At 42.4% G+C, this 16122-nt stretch overlaps 1 protein-coding gene across 1 annotated transcript in view; it reads left to right on the top strand.

The window, feature by feature from the left end:
- The first annotated feature begins 243 nt into the window (after window positions 1-243).
- Rab30 (RAB30, member RAS oncogene family) overlaps window positions 244-16122 on the top strand; it is a 100555-nt gene continuing 84676 nt past the window's right edge. The window contains exon 1 of the mRNA XM_059253193.1: window positions 244-386. The gene's annotated coding sequence lies outside the window, so the exon portion shown is untranslated. The remainder of the gene's footprint in view (window positions 387-16122) is intronic.

The raw sequence follows: 16122 nt of genomic DNA, 5'->3' as shown, positions 1-16122 counted from the left end.
TGGGCACTCCGACCGGAGCATCCTGGGCATTGTAGTTCTAGCTGTAGCCTCTGCGTCCCTCACGGACTTTAGAGGACTACAGATCCCAGAATGCACAGCTCTGGAGCATGGCTATTGGGGCCGCTCGGACAGAGGGATGATGTCATTGCAAAACCCCACTGCATTCATTGTGCTACGGTCTCTCCACCCCCCAACCCCCCCCCCTGCTGCTGCTGGGCTCGCTATTGCCGCTCGCTCCAGCTGAGCCCTGAGTAGCAGCAGGACCAGGGCAGGGACTGACTCTAGTCCTTGGACTTAGGACACCGCAGCACCTTCCTTTACGTGCGTGATTCATTCGCATATCATTTCTGTTTATGCCTGGGGTGGGGAGAAAAATCCCAAACCAGGTGAGTTGAAGTGATTTATTCAAATCGTTCTCCCAAGTTATTCCTCCCGCTTAGTGCTCAAGGCTTTCTTTTGGAAGATGGGGCCGGGAATGGGGGTATGGATTCGGGAGGTTCTCACTGGCGCTGCTAAGAGCTAAACAGCTCTGTGCAATTTGGGTCACTGCAAAGAACAACTCCAGCAACCTGCCCCCGCCAGAGGACTGGTGCCTGCCAATTTCCTCGCCTCAACTCCTTTTAACCCTTTTGAGGCTGGGAGAGGGGGCTGGGCTGGCGAGGATGTTGGGAAGTGCACTTGGAAAACAGAAGGAGGGCAAAGGTGGCGGACTGCAGTCCTGTCATTCTCCGGCCCCAGTGCTGAGGTTTGAGTGGGAAAGGGTGATGTGTGGCGAGAAATGGAGACAGTGATTTAAGGTGGTCGTGCTTCTTTGGAACATTTGTGTCTCTTGAACTAACACACACTATTTTTTAAGATGAGCATGCTTGTCTTGAGTCGCTTAAGTTTGGTAGGGATTTATTTTATGTTTGCATGTTTGTGTCGTTTGTCTCGCTTTTTTTTTTTTCTGCTGGACTTGAGGTGACAGTGTCCTTTAATGGTGCATTCCGTGCCAGTCAGAAATATCTCACGTGTATAGAGAAGGTTGTCTCAGGCTGCTAGAAGCAGCATTTTTGTTAAGCGGCTTTTTTTCCCCCTCGTTTTTTTGACTGCGGGATTCAGGATTGTTTGAAAGTGGAGCTGATAGATTTGTGCTTGTGTGAGTGTTTTAAATCACATCGCAATAGGCTCTTGCCACTGACAATGGTACTGTGACGAGCTGCCGTTTCCTGAGGCTCAGTCTCCATTCACACTTAACGGTTTGTAGACGGGATCCATTAGGAAACCTGGGTACTTTTTTTTTTTTTTTTTTTTAACACTTTAGGGAAAAGAAAAGTTAGACGTGCTGCCACCCTTTACTGTCCATTACTGAAAGGTATCCAAGAACAGTGAGCCTGACCAGGGAAACCAGGGAGCATGCTAGTGTGCTTTTTGTTTGAATTTTGTTTTTCAGTGAACTGACACATTTAGTAAGGCAGGCAACATTCTGGCTTGTATGATGCTGGCTTTCCTCTTTTAAGAGTTACGGGGATGAACACTGCAATAAATATGTTCCTTTGAGATAAACAGCTGGCTGATTCCAGAACAGATGGGGCCAGTCTTAGCTGAGAGATATACAACCTTGGAAATGAATGGACTTAGGGTCAACCACACCCCCTTTAGGAATGTCAAAAGAAGGAGAAATGCCAGAGTATTTGCTTAACTCTAAAATGCTAAAGCTTTTCACAGCAGAGTCAGGCTTTTTGGGGGGTGGAGGGGGGAGTCATTACTGTCCGTTTTAGCTTCTGTAAACCAATTTTATTCATTTTTAATTTAGATGCTCAGGTCTCCAAAGTTGCAGCTGGGTGACACTTTGTTAAATGCTGTGTGTTACTGAAAGCAAAGGACAGTCCATTGTACGGGTTTTGTAAGTAGAGTGATTTATTGGCATGCAAGGAGCAGCTTGGATTTGGGAGAAGATCAACAGTCTGTTGCCTACATCTTTGTGGTGACACTCTGCCCTTCTCTTCTATGCCTTTCTTTCTCTGCCCACCCCGTTCCCACCTCTCCAAATTCCATTTCTTTCCTTGTCTATTTGCAATAAATGCTGGTTTTTCTTCTCTGTTTCAGGATCTCCCCTGTGTCAGGAGAGTATCACATCTCTTTTTCTAAGTCTCTTTCCAACCCCCCACACCTTCACCTCACCCCCAAGGAACCCTGGGGTTGGAGGTGTAGGCTGTGTGTGTGAATTTTTATTCAGAGTCCTCTTTGAAGAGGCTCTGGCATTTCTTTTTCTTGGAGTCTGTGCTTGGAAGGATGACAGCGATGAGCTTAATCCAGGGCTGGGGTTGTGGTTTTCCTGACAGACGTAACCTGGGCCCAGGAGCATATGAACAATGAAATGCAGCCGTGGAGCTCTTGTACCTTTACTTTCCATGACACCTGCTAAGAAGTGCCCAGGGTTTAACAATTTGTTTTAGTGCTTTACACAGATAATTCACAAATGATCCCTGAAAGAAGTAGTCTTCAGTAGTTTCTGATTAATTTAGTGTTTTTATTTCTTCTCTGTATTCCAGTGAGTGGTGGGGAAAGAGTCTATCCCTTGGCATGATGCTAGTAACAGTGCGAATGGCAAAGCGGCATTTGTGTTTCTGAAGGTAGTTGGAGTTCCTGCCATTTTGTCTTCTTTGTGGCGGAGAGAAGTTTGTTGTTTTATGCTGCTCTCCCCGGGAGCTGGGTGTGGTGTTGGTTGTGTCTCTTTACTTAACCCTAGTGTTTCTTCAGGCATGCAAAGTCCGATGGCCATTTGAAGTCAGCCTATGGATGGGACTTGCATTCTCCTGCAATGCTCCCTTACTCACTGGGGGGTTTTAGGTGACATAGGGAGGAGAGATGAGATGGATGGATGGAAGATTCCATTTGGCTCTATCCCTGCTGTCCTGTGACTTTCAAGAGCTGCACATGTCCTTCTGCCTCAGTTTGTAGATCTGCAAAGGGACACTAATCTTTGCTTCTTGGTTTGCTTGACCTGGTATTAAAACCCTCCATGATAAAGCCCGAAACTTATTCTGACAGCAAAGATCAAATGAGCAGGTATTGTGTGATAAGTGCTGTGGTACATCAATGAAGAGAAATATTTTCCCTGCATTGAACTATTCCAAGTATGATGTACTGTGCTTCCTGGTAAATGAGTTGAAGATGGGATGGAGTAACCAATATGACTTTCTTCCCTTTTCTCGAATAATCAGGGAAAGTTTCCTGTACGAAGTGGCACTTGAAGGGATTTGAGTGATCAGGAAGTAATTTGGGGTAGCAATGGGAGTTGCTTAGAGTAGAGCAAATAGGGTTTTTGGCAGAAGGAACTGCATTCATCAAACAAAGAGAAGAGTGGTGAGTAGTAGACGGAGTAGAATGAAGGAGCCAGAAGAGATGGGAGAGGCTGGAGCCCGGGCAGTTTTGAATGACAAAGTGATTTTGGTTTTCATCCTCAGGGCAATGTGAATTTAGGAAGTGCTTGGCCACGTTGAATCTGGAGACTGAGTAGCAAGTCACTTCTGAAGTCTTGGTGGTGGATGATGATGTTTGACTCTTGGTGGAGACTGGAGCTAGAGACTGGAAAGACACCATGTTTGAAAATTATAATTGCATAAATGTATTGATTGATTAGATGTGAGAATAGGAAGAAAAAGTAGAATATGCCTTGCGTTTTTCCTTTTTAAGCAATCCAGATGACTTTTACAGAGAAAGAGACAGCTGATTGGGGGGTGTTTGTTCAGGAAGTGGGGGAATTAATGTATAATATTGGGAATGGCATATGCATTTTCAAGGTTTAGCTTTCTCACTATAAAATGGGTTTACCACACTACAGTATACTGATGTTCAGGTGTATGTGCACCATGCTAGGAATCCATCATCAAGTGAGATAGTGTTTGCTTTCAAGAAATTTCTCTGAAGAAGAAAAGACACATGAACTGATGGAGGGGTGTGGAGCATGAACTTATGGAAGGGTGTGGAGCAATGTGGAAGGGTGTGGAGCGATGCTGGGACAGCACAGCCCCGCAGGAGGCATTCATTTTTGTGGGGTGGGAGATTAACAATGTGGCCCTCAGCATTTGGCTCTAGGTTCCTGGGTCTTGTGCAAATTAGGGGCTCTGTGTTTTTTTTTTTGTTGTTGTTTGTTTGTTTGTTTTTCCCCCAAGACAGGGTTTCTCTGTGTAGCTTTTGGAGCCTATCCTGGAATGTTCTGTAGACCAGGCTGGCCTTGAACTCACAGAGATCCGCCTGCCTCTGCCTCCCAAGTACTAGGATTAAAGGCATGCGTCACCACCGCCGATTGCTCTGTGTGTTTGTTAACTGGATGGACCAAACTAGGTCTCTAAGGATGCTTTCTAAATAAAGAAAAATTTCAATGTATTGAAAGATACCATTAATAATCATGAAATGTCAAATGTAAATGCTATTAGCAGATCATTTTCTGAGATCTATAGCCTTTGAGATGTTTTGTGGGTAAATTTTTAGGGAAATTCAGAAGTATTTCAGTTCTGGTTTCTTTTAGGGCTCAACTTCCTAAATTCAAGTTAGTTTCTCAAAAATCATTCTAATGGCCATAATATTCCCTGAATCAATGGACTTTTTGAATTTTATGGATAAGCAAAGTTGTACATACACAAAATAAATACAATTGAGTGAACTATTGACAATATTTTTCTGTAGTAAAGATATATTTAACTGCATGAAAAACTCTGTAATGTATCTTCCCCCTTTATTTTATTGCAGAGGAGGGGGAAAAAGACAAATAAAACATCAGAATGTTATAATTACTTAGGAAGTAATTTCTGTATTTTCTTGGTTGTGGTAGAAATATGGCCAGTCTCCAAATGAACATTTCCAAGTGAAGAGGAGTTTTATGTGATCCACAGATAACTTATTTTCAGGTTCCTTTCCATGGGAATCTAACCTTGAAAATTAGAGGCTTCCTCAAGATTATTCTTTTTTTTTTTTTTTTTTTTTTTTTTTTGGTTTTTCGAGACAGGGTTTCTCTGTGTAGCTTTTCGCCTTTCCTGGAACTCACTTGGTAGCCCAGGCTGGCCTCGAACTCACAGAGATCCACCTGGCTCTGCCTCCCGAGTGCTGGGATTAAAGGCGTGCGCCACCACCGCCCGGCCTCAAGATTATTCTTAAAGAAAGATTCTTGGGATTTTTTTTTTTTCAGTGCTGGGGACCAAACCTAAAACATAAGGGTCCCTTGAAAGTCATCAGGAAGACAGGACCCATGAAATCACATGTTAATGTGTGTGTTCACATGCTAGAGTTTATTTGTGGATCTCTGTATTTTCTCTTATCAGTATATGCGTGCTCTTTGAACCTGTTTCATAGTAAGATTGTTGTGAGGGTTAAATGAGAATATTTAAGATTTATTTTATGTGTATAAATGTATGTGTGTGTGTGTGTGTGTGTGTGTGTGTGTGTGTGTGTGCTCAGTATCCTCCAAGGCTAGCAGAGGACATCAGATCCCCTGTAACAAGTTACAGAGGGTTATGAACCACCATGTGGGTGCTGGGAACTAAACCTGGGTCTTCTGTGAGAATAGCAATAATCCTTTGTTTTTTTGTTTTTTGTTTTTCGTTTTCCCGAGACAGGGTTTCTTTGTATAGCTTTGGTGCCTGTCCTGGATCTCTCTCTCTGTAGTTCAGGCTGTCCTCGAACTCACAGAGATCCACCTGGCTCTGCCTCCCAAGTGCTAGGATCAAAGGCTTGCGCCACCACTGCCAGACTGAGAATAGCAATACTCTTAACCACCAAGCCATCTCTCTATTTTAAGTATCTAGCACTAAGCCTGATATAACTGGTGTTCATGGTGGCTTTTTTTCCCTCCACTTTGCACCCCCCCCCCCAAGACAGGGTTTCTCTGTGTTGTCTTGTCTGTCCTGGTACTGGATCTGTAGACCAGTCTGGCCTTGAACTCACAGAGATCCTCACAGACCTCCCCAATTCTGGGATTAAAGGTGTGTGCCACCACTGTCCAGCTTCAATAAGGATCTTAATGGCCACCTGATGTGAGCTTCCATTCACATTTCCCCAAATGTCCTTATAATAAGATTTGTTTTCCTCAGCACTTAAGAGGCAGAGTGAGTTACAGGACAGCAGGGCTACACAGAAAACCTTGTCTCAACAAACAAACAAACACAAAATAAGATTTTTTTTTAGGCTGCTTTAACTTGTCTAATTTCTTTAATCTCCATTAATGTTTACCTTTCATTCTACTCTGAATCATTCACAATGTTTGAAGATCACAAGCCTATTGTTGTGTATAGTGCATTCCACAATTTGGATTTGTTTAATTATTTCCTCATGATCAGATGCAGGTTAAAATTTTTGACAAACATTGATATCTATTCCAACAGTCGATGCTGATGATGTGAACTTTAGCTGGTCTCATTACACCATTTCTCATTTGTCACTATGAGTACTAAATAGGCATCACTCAATAAATAAAATGTTGAAAGTTATCAATAAGTGTAATGTTTAAAATAGCTGCCATGGAGCTGGACAAATGGCTAAGTAATTAAGAATACTTTTGCCACCTGGTGGTGGTGGTGCATTTGTTTAATTCCAGCACTTGGGAGGCAGAGACAGGCAGATCTCTGTGAGTTCGAGACCAACCTAGGCTACAGAGTTCCAGGAAAGGCTCCAAAGCTACACAGAGAAACCCTGTCTCAAAAAACAAAAACAAAAACAAACAAACAAACAAACAAACAACCCCAAAGAAAAGATTACTTTTGCCATTGCAGAGGACCTGGGTTCAGTTCCCAGCACTCACATGGTAACTTAAGTTTTAGGAGATCTGACATCCTTTTGTGACCTATGCACGCACTAAGCCTATATGTGGTACACATATATACATGCTGTCAAAATATTCATACACATAAAATAAATCTTAAAACCCTCTCTCTCAAAAAAACAAAACAAATAAACAAACAAAAATCCTTATTGGATGTAATGAGTCCATTATTTAGTTCAATGTGTAGATATTAGTGTGTCCTTCAGGTGCTGTTGTTAAATGTTTTCAAGAGCATCACAGCAAAACCAGAGGGCGTGTTTGTGGGTATTTTCTTGATTGATTAATGTGGAAGGGCCCAGCCCCCTGGGGGTGGCACCCTCCCCCCCCCCCCCCCCCCCCCCAGACAAGTGGTCCTGGAAGGTTTGAGAAAGGTAGCCGAACCTGAGCCTGGAAGCAAGCCAGCAAGCTGCATTCCTCCGTGATTTCTGCTTCAGTTCCTGCCCCCATGTTTCTGGTTTAAGTTCCTGCCTTGGCTTTCCTCTCGGAAGTTGGGTTTGGTTAGCAACAGAAACCTCACTAGGACATGTTCGTAAAATAGCTCTGACTAATTTGCATGCACATAAGCACAGAAATATATGCTGTCTGTAAGGTGCTGGCACCTCTGACTAAGCTGGTTCGTGTTGACCTTTCCTGTGATTCCAAGGTCATTTTTAGGTAGAAGCTTTTTCTTGTTCTCATAAAGTCTTTTTTATTTTGTCACCAGTAAAATACAAGGTCCTGAGCTGGGTGTTCTGATAGAGAAGCACAGGTGGACGTTTCCTCCCACTCCACTGTGTTTTATGAGACTCAGGTCCTATAGTAGGGTCTTTGAAAGGAGATGCACTATGAAGGTGTAGTCTGCATGCTACTTCATTCTTTCAATCCTATGTAGATTAAAAATGCTTAGACACTTGCCGGGTGTGGTGGTGTACGCCTTTAATCCCAGCACTCCCGGTTCGAAGCCAGCCTGATAAATAGAGCAAATTCCAGAACTGCCGGGGCTGCACAGAAAAACCTCATCTCAAAAAGAAAAAAAAATGAAAGAAAAGAAAAAAGAAGTTTAAATTACATTAATTGATTGAGCGTGTGTATGTGAGACCTGGAGATCAAACTCATTTAGTTTAGCAAGTACTTTCTCCTTCTGATTTATCTCATTGGTCCATGTGGAGCAGATTTTAGCCCCATTTTTATATGTAAATAAGGGAACAAGTCTCTGAGGTTAAACTTTTATCCCCCCTCTCCCCAGCAAATGTAGATTTAATAAGGACAGTGAGTGGGAAGGTGTCCAAGGGAGAAATAATGCTGTTCTGCTATTTGGAATTAACCTAGCTAAAATGATGATGATGATGATGATGATGATGATGATGATAATGATGATGATGTAGTCTCTGTAGGTTTTCTGGAGCCCAGAGTCTCCCACTTCTTCAACTGCCTGATGTTTGCCTTGCTCTCTGACTGAAAGTCTAGGCTTCATGAAGGCAGACCTGGCTGGCTGGTGACTGTGTTCATGTTACAGTCAAACACAGGAAGGTTAGCTGAAGCACACTGTGATAACATTAGCGGGCACCAGGAGGTTTATATTTTATTTGAGTCTTCCTTTCCAATTTATTTTAAAAAGATTAAAATCTTTTATACTCCTTTTATCAGAATTCATTTGTCTTCCCTATGAATACTCCCACACCTTTTTTTTGTTTTTGTTTTTGCTTTTTTTTTGTTTTTGTTTTTTGTTTTATTTTTGAGAGACAGTCTTATTCTGTAGACCAGGCTGGCCTTGAACTCAGAGATATGCCTGCCACTGCCCCAGGATCGCTGAGATTAAAGGTGTTTACCACCCACACTTTAAGGCTGGTTGTGGTGGTGCATACCTCTAGTCCCAGCATTTGGGAGGAAGAGGTAGGTGGATCTCTGAGTTTGAGACCAGCCTGGTCTACATAGCAAGTTCCAGGACAGCCAGAACTACATAGTGAGACCCTGTCTTAAAAAAACAAACAGCAACAACAACAACACCAAAAAAACAACACCAACCAAACCGCTGTTTGAAACTTGCCATCTGAAAGGTTTGTCTGTAAGCATGTAAGCATGTAATCTTTAAGAACAGGAGCTTTCCTTGAAGGAGACCCCATCTGGTATTGGTGTAGGCCCGGGGTTCTGTTTATGTCTTTCCTCAGGACAATGAGGTTCCTCTTTGGATTCCTGAGCGCTGTGTGCACCCTATGACTGCTGCTGAAACCCAACATGACAGAGACCTATTGGGCCTTAATGAAAAACTCTCCACTTCCAATGCCAATGGGGATTGAGAGCCCAATATGGCCAGTTTTGGCAAGCATTAACATAAGCCTAGGAACTGTAGCTATGCTTTTGGATTCTCCAGAAGAGCTGTCAGCCTAAGTCGTGCTGGGATCAAGAAAAATGGGCCTTGGCGGTTCCTGTTCCTGGAGTTGTATTCATGCCAGTGGATGTCCACATGCTCCAGAAAAGAGAATTTGACATTGCTGCTGCCGTTGTTGCTGTGATAGCAGTGGTGGCCACCGCTGCTACTGTTTCTGGGATTACCATTTCATAATTGCTTACTACAGCTAGCACAGTGGAGACCCTGGCAGCAAAAGTAGCTACAACAGTTAATCTTTCATTCTATTGGGCATGATAAATTTAATTCAATAGTTATATACATTTCGATTGGCTTTGAAAATTTTAAATTTATAAACTCAAGTTCCATTTGCTTTTGGGATACCATCTTACAAGGACTCCAATTTGCAGTAAGGCTCGTTAAGGAAGGGAATGGCTCAGTTGCCTTTAGCCTGCTGGCTATGGGTGGGATAGGACCTCTGTTGGTCTTTTCTGTGTCGAACACACAGATTGCAAGCCCAGTGCCACTTTGAGATCTTTGGCAGCAGTTAACTCTGCAACTCACACACAATTAAGCCTGTATGATAATGAGTATTCAGAGATGGGTAATGCCTGGGGGCGCTCACAAACCTAAGACAGAGCGCCTGTGTGGCCTGGACAGGCGTCTCCATGACGGGTAAGGTTACCAGCTGACGTCCCACGCAACCTAAGTCAGAAGCTCATTTTTTAGTAAAAGGGGGACCTGTAGAGTAACTGTTGCCTTGCTTGCTGACCTTGACCTTGATAGCCTCCCTATGCTAATTCCCTGCCAGGTTCCACCCTCCTGAATGCTTAAGGGAAGTTCCTTGTCTGTGTATCCTGCATAATGGGCGTTAACAGTTTAGATACAAGATTGTAGAACATTGGTAGTGAACTTCTGCCCTCCGGGGTTCTCCCATTGTGCTGTAAGCCTGTATTTAAGACCTCTTCCCTCCTTCAATAAACGGCATTTGACATTAAAAAAAAAAAAAAAAAGAATAGGAGCTTTCTTCCAGACTGCTGTATACTATTTATGCTGTAACAACACTTTTCCAATCTCCTCAGCCATTCTAGTGACTCTTTTTTTTTTTTTTTTTTTTTTTTTGGTTTTTCGAGACAGAGTTTCTCTGTGTAGCTTTGCGCCTTTCCTGGGACTCACTTGGTAGTTCAGGCTGGCCTTGAACTCACAGAGATCCGCCGGACTCTGCCAACCGAGTGCTGGGATTAAAGGCGTGCGCCACCACCGCCCGGCTCATTCTAGTGACTCTTATTAACATTTTGTATATGTGTGTGTGTGTGTGTGTGTGTGTGTGTGTGTGGAGTATGTGTTTGCATGTGTGTGTATGTGTGTAGAGTCCGGAGGTTAATGTCTGATGTCTTTCTTAATCTCTCCCCTCCTTAGTTTTGAGACTCAGTCTTTTAATAAACTTGAAGCTAATTTAGGCTGCCTGGCTGATGAGTTCCAGGGATCCTCTTTTTCTCCCCCATTAGTGCTAGGATTCCTGCTTGTACCTCGGAGCCCATTTTTTTTTATTTTCATTTATTTATTTGTTTGTTTATTTTATCTATCTATCTATCTATCTATCTATCATCTATCGTCTATCTATTTATTTTTTTGAGATAGGATTTCCTGGAATTTGCTCTATAGACCAGGCTGGCCTCAAACTTAGAGACTAACCCGCTTCTGTCCACCAAGAGCTAGGATTAAAGGCATGTACCACTACACCTGGCTAAGCCTGGCTTTTAAAAACGTGGGTGCTGAGGATCTGAACCCATGTCCTCATGCTTTCACAGCAAGCACTTTATCAACTGAACCATTCCCAATAAAAATCTTTGTCTTAAAAAAATGTTTGATCCAGAATCTAGTCAGGTATGTTTCGTACCAGATAATTGTGTCCTTTGGTTGTTTATTTTTAGTGTAGCACAATATCTGTCTTCTTGTCTTGGTGTTATCTTTGAATGTCTTAAGCTTGTTGTTCTGGAGGCTAGAGTTGGAATCGTCTGATCATTTTCTCATCATTAAACTTGGCTTAAAGATTTGTGGTTAGATTTTTCCATTGGCGACACTGCATTCCCACCTCCTTGCATCTTAGCGATGTGCAGGGTCAGCTTATCAGATCACTGGTGATGCAAGGTTTGAGCCTGTGGTTAAGAAGGAACAGTCAGATCTTCCCACTGAAAGGGCATCATATTTAAATGACCTGTGTGTGTAGGGGGGATATCTTGAGGGTATGTGGCTATCCTGTTTCTCAACAACTTTCATCTAATGTTTTCTAAATTCCCTCATTCTACATTTATCATATGTTCAGTTAGCTTCCAGCCCCTCCCTGCCACTTCAGAAAACCACCACTCATACTCATCCCTTTCCCCTCCAATGTATTATAATCCGTTATCAGTCTTCTTTCCCTTTCCCAGCCTTATGCTTTCTGATATTCAAATTATCTCAGACGTAACCTGGGAGAGCCTATCTTAGTTATTCTTAAAAGCTTGTGATAAAGGAGGCAAGATGCTCATGAAAGCAGGGAAACTAAGTCTGAGAAGCCACAAGTCACCTGGTCACAGCCAGTTAACAGGTGAGTCAAGTTGTAACCATTGTTTTAACGCCACAATGGTCCCTACTACTCCGCTTATCCTCACTGTCTAGGATCAGAATGTCTCGTGTTGAAATGAATTTAAAGGATAGAGTGCAATCATTGCAGCATCTTGCTGATAGAAAATGATTAGAAGTGTGCAACATCAGGGGACTGGACATGTTTACTCTAGGGAAAAGCTTTAAAGCTACAAACAGGAGTTAGGGTGTTCTCTGAGGATATGTATATTAAGTGACAGAAGGAAGAATGAAATGTATTTCGTGAGGGATAAGGATATTTTGAATTTTCACAAAGAATCCCTGGAAGATTATGGAAAAGTACCATGGTTACTGGTAGAAAGTAAGTAATAGACAATGTATGGATTATGGATAATGTATGTGTATTACATGTATACTGAGATTTCTTTGCACACGTGCGTGCGTGTGTGCGTACGTGTGTGTGTGTGTGTGTGTGTGTGTGTGTGTGTGTTATGTTTTATGAGACAGGGCCTCTCTACATACCTCTGGCTGACTTGGAACTTGCTCTGTAGACCAGGCTGGTCTAGACTTTACAGAGATCTGCCCGCCTCTTCCCCACTCCTCAAGTGCTGTCGTGGCTACCACACTTGGCTTATTTAATTAATTTATTTATTTTTGAGATTTCTTGATAGACATGTATCATGTTTGTGTGTGACAGGGTCTTACGCTGTAGCCCAGGCTTGTCTGGAACTCATTCTGTAGCCCAGGGTGGCCTCAGACTTAAAGTAATTCCTCTGTCTAGTGTTTCAAGTGCTGGGATTTTACAGGCTAGAGCTACCAGTATATAGTATTGATTTTGAAAGTAGCTCTGTTGATATGTAGTTCACATATATCACATAAATTGCCCATTTAAAGTATACAATGTAATGTTTTTAGTGTGTTTATCAAGTTGTATAATCTTTGCCACAATCAACTTTAGGGTTTTTAAGTCACCACCAAAAGGAACTTCATGCCTCTTAGCAGTTACTTGCTGCTTTTCCCAGCCTACCTGCCCAGTTTAAGGCAACCTCTATTCGGTTTTCTGTCTCTATAAATTTGCCTATTTCAGTCATTTAATATCAGGGAATTATACCCTGTGTGGTGAACGACATCTCCCATTAACATAATATTTTCAAAGTTCATAGATCTTAGGCTTCATCAGTGCTGCATAACTTTTTTATTATCAAATATAGTATTCCATTGTATGGACAGTCTACATTTTATGTGTCTTTTATCGTATTATGGGTATTTGAGTTGCTTATACTTTTTGACCATTTTGAGTAATGCTGCTGTCAACATGTATTTACATTTTGAGTAGATATATGTTTTGATTATTAATTATTGGGTGGTCAACTAGGACTACTATGTTTGACCTTTTGAGAAACTGCCAAGTTGTTTTCCAGACAGCTCTAGCCCTTGGAATTCTCAGCAGCAATGTGTAAGAGTAACCCTAGCCCTCAGAAGGCAGGCACAGGTCGATCTCTGAGTTCGAGTCCAGCCTGGTCTACAGAGTAAATTCCAAGACAGCCTAGGGCTACACAGAGAAACTCCACCTTGAAAAAAAAAACCCGGGCTGGAGAGATGGCTCAGTGGTTAAGGGCACTGGCTGCTCTTCCAAAGGTTCTGAGTTCAATTCCCAGCAACCACATGGTGGCTCACAACCATCCGTAATGAGATCTGGTGCCCTCTTCTGGTCTGCAGGGATACGTGCAGACAGAACACTGTATACATAATAAATAAATAAATCTTTAAAAAAAAAAAACCCAAAGAACAAAAACAAAACAAACAAAAAGGAGTTCCAGTTTGGGGGCTGGAGAGATGGCTCAGTGGTTAAGAGCACCTGCTGCTCTTCCAGAGGTCCTGGGTTTGAGTCCCAGCACCCACATGGCAGCTCACAACTGTCTGCAAATCCAGTTTCAGGGAATTTGACACCATTTTCCAATCCGTTTGGACACCAGTTAAGCATGTGGTGCACATGTATACATGTATACAAAACATTCAGGGGTTGGGGATTTAGCTCAGTGGTAGAGCCCTTGCCTAGCAAGCGCAAGGCCCTGGGTTCAGTCCTCAGCTCTGAAAAAAACAAAACAAAACAAAACACTCATACACCTACAACAGATAAAAGAGAATAATGAATTATTTTAGAAGAGTTCCACTTTTTCCACATCCTTGCCAATATCTGTTTTTTGTTTGTTTTGTTTTGTTTTTAATCATTGCATCTGTTCTAGTGAGTATATACCATGCTGAGTTTTGGACTGTGTCAGTACATTAACAATGTAATATTTATTCCAAAACTAAAATAAAAACCCCAGGAAGAGAGACTGGGGAGAGGGCTCAGTGGTAAGGGCCCTGGTTGCTCTTCTAGAGGACCTGGATTCAATTCCCAGCACTCACACGACAGTTTACAGTTGTATTTAATTCCAGTTCTAGGGGATCTGAGGCTCTCTTTGGCTTCTGTGGGAACCAGGTATGCACGTAGTAGTATACATGTAGGCAAGACATCCATACTCATAAAAAAAAAAAATTAAAAAAATTTAAAATTGGAAGAACTAGGAGCTCGGAAGGAAAAGTTTCAGCCAGGTAGTTGAAGGGCCAGTCTGTGTGGATGGTTTCAAGGCGGAGACACTGCCCAGCTTTCCCCTTTCAGCTGGGTGTCCGAATGCGTACACAGTTTCCTGGTAGGCTTTTTAGTGCCCTGGCTTGCTTTCCACTAGCACGCCCAGCTTCATTGCCCGGAGTGTAGAGGCCTCGGGTCTAAAGGGCTACCCTCGGGATGCCTTACACTTCAGTAGAAGCAGCTCTGAGCATGACTGTGACCATGTTAGATCTTAAGACTAGGATTCTGTGGGCTGTGAGGTCCTTTTGTGAGCTCCCTCCACACAGGGTTAGGGCATTAGACGAGGCTGCTTTAGCCATGGTGGGCTGGTGACCTTTAGGAGAGACCTCAATGTGGGAACTTGCATATATGACTTTGCATTTATGTTTTGGTATCTTTAAGCTTTATGACAATGGACAAGTCCATTTTCTCCAAAGCTCTCATTATCTATGGCAGGGGATGCCTGCCTCAGCTCATTAGTTGTAAAGGAAAAAAAAAAAAACAACCAAAACCCTTAACTGTAGAAAAAGATAGCAGATACCAATTTTACTAACTGACCAAAGTCAATATCAATCATGAGGCAACTATATTTCTGAGAGAAACACACCACCACTTTGCGGAATCCCTCCCCAAATTTATAACTTCAAGGGCCTAGGGAGATGGCTCGCTGGGTAAGAGGCCTTGCTGTGTAAATACGAGGACCTGAATTTGGACCTTCAGCACCCACTTGAAAGTTGAGTGTGGTTGTGGATGCCTGTCATCCGACGCACTGGAAGGGCAGAGACAGGTGGATCTTTGGGCCTTGCTGGCCAGCCAGTGTAACTGAAACAGGGGCTTCAGGTTCAGTGAAAGACCTGTCTCACAAAATAAGGCCGAGTGTGAAAGACAGGAATCTTCTAAAGTAAAAGAGACTGAAAGACAAATAGAAACTAAATGCGACACATGGTCCTGGATTAGTTCTTGGATCAAAGAAATTTTTCTCTTTGTCTATTGATATAATTCATATTGCCATAATGAATGCTATTTGTACAGTGGGTAAAAAAATCAATTAAGAGCTGAAACTGGATTAGATTTAGGGTCAGTATTAATTTCCTGATTTTGATAATTATACTGTGGAAATATGAGGGAATAACCCTGGCTTTTAATGAAATATTACATACTGAGAGATAACGTGGTATCTATAGCAGAGAGAATGATAAGGAAAACGTGGTAAAACATTATTAACATTTGAGTAATTTGGATGGAGGCTATATGTAAATTCTTAGTAAGGACTTGAAATTGTTTGGTAAGATTCAAATTAATTTGAGATAAAAGGATAAAATTGGAGGGAGGAGAGATACCACTCCTTAGAGTTCACTGTGGCTGTGAGGACTAAACCCGACTCAGGTCTCAGGATGGTGCCTAGTGCCAGGGAGATTTTGGACATCCTCCAGTGAGCAAGGCTAGTGGTGCTTCTTAGACATGATTTGGGAGTCAAATTAAAGTGAACCTGTGTTTGGGACCGGAGAGATAGGCCAACAGTTAGAGAAGGCTCCACGTTTGGTCCTGGTACCTGTTCTAGACAGCAGTAAAACTTTGGCTCCAGGAGGCCACACAAACCCATATATAATTAAAAATAATAAAAGTAAATCTTTAAAAAAGTTTACCTACTAACCCAGATCCAGAAAGACAAGACAATATGTACTCAATCGTATGTGGATATTAGATGTAGAACAAAGGATAACCAGGCCACAATCCATAGCCCCAGAGAAGCTAGGTAACAAGGAAGACAAGAAGAAGGGGGAATAGATGAGATCT

This window comes from Peromyscus eremicus, chromosome 1 (genome assembly GCF_949786415.1).
Source record: "Peromyscus eremicus chromosome 1, PerEre_H2_v1, whole genome shotgun sequence".
Classification (NCBI taxonomy): Eukaryota; Metazoa; Chordata; class Mammalia; order Rodentia; family Cricetidae; genus Peromyscus; species Peromyscus eremicus.
Note: the sequence above shows the minus strand (reverse complement) of the source record. Positions and strands in the feature narration are given on the sequence as shown.